Source organism: Carlito syrichta, unplaced genomic scaffold, assembly GCF_000164805.1.
Source record: "Carlito syrichta isolate Samal-C Ts95f unplaced genomic scaffold, Tarsius_syrichta-2.0.1 Scaffold287135, whole genome shotgun sequence".
NCBI classification, from domain to species: domain Eukaryota; kingdom Metazoa; phylum Chordata; class Mammalia; order Primates; family Tarsiidae; genus Carlito; species Carlito syrichta.
In genome coordinates this window covers 25,929-32,165 of record NW_007231231.1, presented here as the reverse complement: position 1 = coordinate 32,165, position 6,237 = coordinate 25,929, and positions in this window count along the sequence as shown.

Below are 6,237 nucleotides of genomic sequence, written 5' to 3'. Positions count from 1 at the left end.
AGTGGTGGCTCTGGGTCCCTCCCAGGGTACTTTAACCAGAAATGGGACCGGTATCTCTAAGGGGCGGACACTCAGAGCCTCCCTGCGTGACCAGCAGCTTTGCGCTGGGTGCTGGTCTCCACGATGTGGCTGGGGATGGAGCTGGGGTCCAGAATTTGGAATTCCCCAGCCAGCCAGAATCACATATAGTGGAGCAGCCATGGTCCAGCAGCAATGTCTGGCCCTGCATGGGACCAAAAGTCCCCAAGCCTCGTACCAGTGCGGCTGGAGGTGGGCGGGGGGTGTGCAGGAAGGAAAGTAATAGTCTTTTTGGGAAACTCATGTTCGGAGAATCTCAGGGATCCATCTATGTGGTTGCCACTTCAGGTCTCCTCCGCTGAGAAGCTTTTATTATGGATTCCATCTCCTACTAGTTTAGGATTGTTAGACTTTCTATGTTTTATGACTTAGTATTTTTAGGTTATGTGTTTCTTAGATTTTACCCATTTCTCCTAGATTGTCCAGCATTTGGCCTTATAATTATTCAGAGTAGCCTCCCATATTTAAAATTTCTGTTACACTGATGGTAATACCTTTGGCTTATTTTAAACTCTTTTTATTTGTGTCTTCACTCTTTTTTTCTGTTCTAAAAGTAGTTGCATTTGATTATCTGTTCGACAAACCTATTCTTTGCTCTTCTTGATTTTTTTTATTGTTACACCATTCTCTATTTAGTTTCTTTATGCCCCAATCTTTGCAAAAATAGTCTTCTGCATTTCTCATGAAGAGAATTCGCCCATGAATTGTTGCTGAATAATGTGGGAGGGAATGAAGGGTTCCTACTCTGCATGTTGCTGACTTGAGTTTCCATTAGTTGAATATTGAATATTAGAATGATCTTACATTCCTGAGATAATTCTCACTTGGTCATGATGTGTTATCCTTTCTATATACTGTAGGATGAGAGTTTCTAATAATTTATTTGAATTTTGGCATCTATGTTATTGAAGGATATTGTTCAGCATCTTTTTTTCTTACAATATATTTTTTAGGTTTGGGGTCACATTAATATTGGTTTCATAAAGCTAGTTAAAATGTATTTTCTCTTTCAATTTTCTGAGAAGTTTTATATAGAATTTATATATTATTTATTCTTTAAATGTTTAGTAATATTCTCCAGTGAGTTTATACATACTTGAGATTGTACTGATGCAGAGGTTTTTAATTAAAATTTTAATAGTTTAGTTTCTGTCAAAATAATGTTATATACACTTCTAAATATTCAGTTTTTATTTCTCAATAAATTTTCAACCTCATCTAAGTTATTCAATTTATTGTCATAAAGTTGTTCATACCATTACTTTGATATCCTAAAAGATCTAATACCTTCCTCGCTTATAATCTAGGTGATTTGTATGTGTGTATTTTTAAATGTTTTTCCAATTGTTCTTGGTTAGATTTCTATCCTTTTTGTTTTTGTTTTTACTTGAAAAATATTTTCAAATTTTTTTGTTTCTTTAGAAGCATTATTCAGAAGATGTGCTTCCCAATATTTGAAGAATGGACAGAGGTTTTTCTGATATGGCTACTAATTCAATTGTAATCAAATAATACTCTGTATTGCCAAATATTTTTACTTTTATTAAAAATTTAAATTTCTCATGACTACTTTAAATTTAAGTGTATGAGACCATTTTTTATGGTTCAGAATATAATCTATTTTGATCCATCATTTGTATCATATAGAGTGTTCTAGAAATGTCAATTAAATCATATTGTTGATAATGTTGTCCAAAACTTTTCTATCTTTTCTGATTTGCTGATCCATTATTTAAATAGCAAAATCTTACTACAGTTGTGAATTTTTCTATGTCTCCTGGGGGCTCAACTAAGTTTTGCCTCATATATCTTGAGGTGTTCTAAGCATAAACATTAAAATTGTGTTCTCTTGATGAATTAACATTTATGGTGAAATTACCTTTGATTTTTCTGTTAATATTCTTTGACTTGAAATAATATATTTTAAAATTAGTGTAGCATTTCAACTTTCTTTTGCTCACAGTTAACATTTTGTAATGCTTTCCTTCTTTTTTCCTTATAACCAACTGTATCATCTTAATTAAAATAAAATGCTAGTGGGCTTATAACATTGGGTTTTACTTTTTCATCAAATCTTATTTTTCCGCCTTTTCTTTAGGGTGTTAATGACATTTATACTTTGTGCTATTATTGATAATGTTGGTTTTAGTCTAGCAATTTTTATATATACCATATTGTTCTAAATGTAATTATTCAATTTTTTTCAGTTTCTGATGTTGATTTTAGGATATTTTGAGTTATTTTAATGATCTATACACTCTGTACTATCAGTTCCATGTCTTCATCTCAGGGTGTGCCCCAGGGTCTGCTTGCATTTCCCTTTGCTGGGTGAGGCTCGAGAAATTCTCTCAAGTATGCTGAAGTACCCATAGAATTAATCTCTTTTTTATTCACATCTCGCAGGAATCACAGCTCTTCCTTGCCTAACTAACAATGCCTTAAAAACAATTTATTTGTATATTTTGCTCATTTTTTTTGTTGTTTTGGATAAGAGGATTAATCTTGATAAGAGGTAAGCATAAGCCCTGTTACTCTGTCTTGATCAGGAAAAAAGCATATGTTTAATTCTATGTAGTTTTATCATACTTTGGCAAGTATAGTATCATAGGTAAAGAATCTCAAAAGTTATCATATTTTGAACTAAAAAATTACCATGTCTATTTCTAAATAACCTCAGTTGATATTAACAAGTATTCAGGAATATCAAAAGTTGCCTCAAAAAGGTGTTTGCAAAAACTGCTCAAAGATCCCATTTGTTTTAATTAGGCTAGCCTCTTCCCTGTTAGTCTCAACTGCCTCCTCCTTTGCTCCTCGTAACACTAAGCTAATGGGACCTGCACAAATATTTCAACAAAATAAACATCACTGATATGTTAGTAAAAAACCAAAATGCATGAAGCTACTTGTTATCTTATGATGACTCTTCAAAGTAAACCAGCTACCTCATTCCCAATTTGCCTGTGCAAATGTTTGAAGTATTTTATAAAAATTAATGTGATTGTTATATGTTTTATAACATACACACATATATAATGGATTTTAACCACATGTGCTAAAGAGCATTATAATGAAGAAGCTGCTATTAACCTTTATTCTATACTAGCATTAAATGTTACTAGTATCATTTGAAAATTTTATATAAATAAAGTTTTAGTAGAAACTGATATTGAGTTTAGCATATTCCATAGAGTGAAACCAGTATTTCAAGGGATAGGAGAGATCTCTGTTGTAACTTTAATAAACAGTCAAGAGTACTTTCAAAAATTGTCAGGTGTCAGTAAATCTTTCCCTAACCTATTTGATCTGATTAATTTAACCCAAAGACTGAGCTGTTGCAATTAATGCAAGGAGTGACATAGTATTTTCAATGTGCTGATTAACTGTTATATGTTAAAAATACCAACAAATAATATGCCTACAAGGGACATATGTCCTATACTTCTGTGATTCTTTTTGATGTGTGCACTGGGCATCAAGCACAAAGAGAGAGGATTTGTAGCACTCAAACCCGGTTTTGTATCCTGGTCCTACTACTTTCTGAGTGAGATAAAAGAAACTTCGTTTTCCTGTCTACCTAGCAACTCTCCTCCTTGAAAATATGGAGTTTTAATTGAATGCATACTATTGAGTATCTGGTGAAATGAGACGTGCAAAATCAGTTTCTGAAATTTGGCATATATACATAATGTTCACACTTTTCTGTTCTAATAAATATAAATTGTTGTTTGAAGAGCATCTGGCAAGACTCTTGTGGCAGATGAAGGAAAGCAGTACTGACTGCTATGTATCAGGTCCTTTTGAAGGCCCGACAAATGTCAACTCCTAAAATCTTCTACGCTTATTCACACGCTGTCCACTCCTAATGATACTGAACATCTCCCAGGAATCACAGCTCACTCTAAGTGCAGGATCAAAGTCCAGTGGACACCTGACAGACACGACAGTTGGACATCAGGAGACAAAAATCACAATTGAGGATCTTTCTCAGTCTTTCTCTCTTGCTCTCTTTATTTCCTGACCCTAGTACTTACCTGTGTGGCCCCTGGTGGTGTACCTTACCTCCTGTTTCTGGGAGTGTGTCTCTGCCTCCATTTTGTCACTAGGTGCTATCATATACCCAGCAATTCATGTGACTGTCAACACCCAATAACGCTGAACATTTTGGATCCTACCACATTTCTGGAGAGTTTCTTAGAGCCAGATGTGTCCTCCAGAGCTGTATAATGACTATAACAATTAGAAGCTGTTTGGTTTCATTTGCCTCAGTCTTCCTCACTGGAATGAACATCTGAAGATCACACTCCTCTCTTGTGTCTTCTCAGTGAACTAGTCACAGCTAGACCTCAGAGTAAATATATAGTTAAAATATGGAACGCTTTGCTGCAATTGCATAACAAAATATAAAAGTTTGCAGAAAAAATAAATGAAAGCAAACATTGATTGGCAGAGATGCAAGAAGCAAGATGCAAAGTCCACCTCTCTGGTTACAGTGGGAAACTGTAAGAATGACTGACCTGAGGAAAATTAAACAAAAAGACACTTAAACATTTTAAAAACCTAAATCTGCAAATGCAGTGCTCTGTCACATGTCATATGAGAAAGAGTGTCCAATGAGATGAGAAAAATAGAAGAATTGGCAACAAGAATACAGAGAAGAGACAAAGGGGGTCACCTGGTCTCTCCCCAGTCTGAACCTCATTTTCCCTGGTATACATGAAAAGCCAAGCTGTGTAATTTAAAGAGGTTCATTCTGAGTCAATATGAGTGACTATGGCCCAGAGTACAGCAGTCTCAAGAGATCTTGAGAAAGTGTGCCTGACGTAGTCAGTTAAGCGTTTGGTTTGATACAATTTAGAAAGTCATATATGGGCAAATCTATAAATCAATACAGATTAGGAAGTCAGATTATGGGCAAGTATAGAAATCAATACATGCAAAGTAACCATTAGATTGGCTCAGAGAGGCATTGACCTAGAGGTTCATAATTCATATTTTGAGTCAAAGATTTTCTGATTATCAGTTGGTTTAAAGACTTCAGCTTTGTCTTATGATTTAAGTAGTTTGTAGAAAGGAATGCTTACACAAAAACAACAGGATTATGGAAGCCAGGACTTATTATGTAGATGATGTCTCTGGGGTCAGAGTCCGCAGAGAAAAGGTGATACTATACCTGAGTCAGGTTGAAATTTGATATCTTATTATCACAAAAAAGTGTGTTTAGTCAGTCTTATAATCTCTAGTTTAATGTTAATGCCAGTCAGTTGAGCCTAAACTCCAAAAGGGAGACAGTAGAAGGAGGTGTGAACACCTCTTCTGTCATGGCCTACAATTTAGTGTTTCAAGTTTCTCTGAAGTCTGCTTAGCCAAAAGTGGTGGTCTCTTCAGTGGTTGGGGGCTTAGGATATTATTTTTGGTTTGTTCTTTATTGTCATCTCTGACACTCTTAACACAGAGACACCAGGCTCAAATTCTTCACTAAACATGTAAAGTCATAAAGGTACCTAATTCCACATCCTAGTCCCTGGAGATATTTTGTGTATGTCTGGCTAAAAACATATCAGAACACATATAGGTCATAGCTTCCTCTGCAGTAGAGTCAGAGAACAAAGACGTGAGAAAATGCAGTAAAATAAGAACTAAAGTTGTGAATACATAGCATCTGGGAAAGTTAAGGGGTCAATTAGTCAAATTAGTAAGGAGAAGAAGGACCCCTGTAAACAGTGTTTATCATTCTCCCAGTCTCAAGACTAGAGAGATGTGCCCAGAGCTTTTGTCATCCAGGTTAACAGTCAAACCAGGAAAGGCTTGGCTTACTGTATGTGCAAGTCTCTTCGACTCTCCATTGTGGAGTATCTCAAATACAGCGTCTTCTAAGTAAACCGTTCTGCCCCATGGTCTCCCATACAAACACACACACTCATACACACGTGCACACACAACTCTTGAGATTTGGGGCCTCTGGCTTATGTAATTAGGGCAGATTAAGTAAACCTTAAAAGGACTGAGGTTCCTTTTTCATAGACCAATGTCCTATTGCTGAAACCGATATGCAGAGGGAGAGACTCTCATTATTTAATGTGATCTGTGAGAGGAATCATCCACGGAATGGTGGCTCCTGAAATTCTAATAGGTGCCAGGTGCCCCAGTGGATATTTTTCA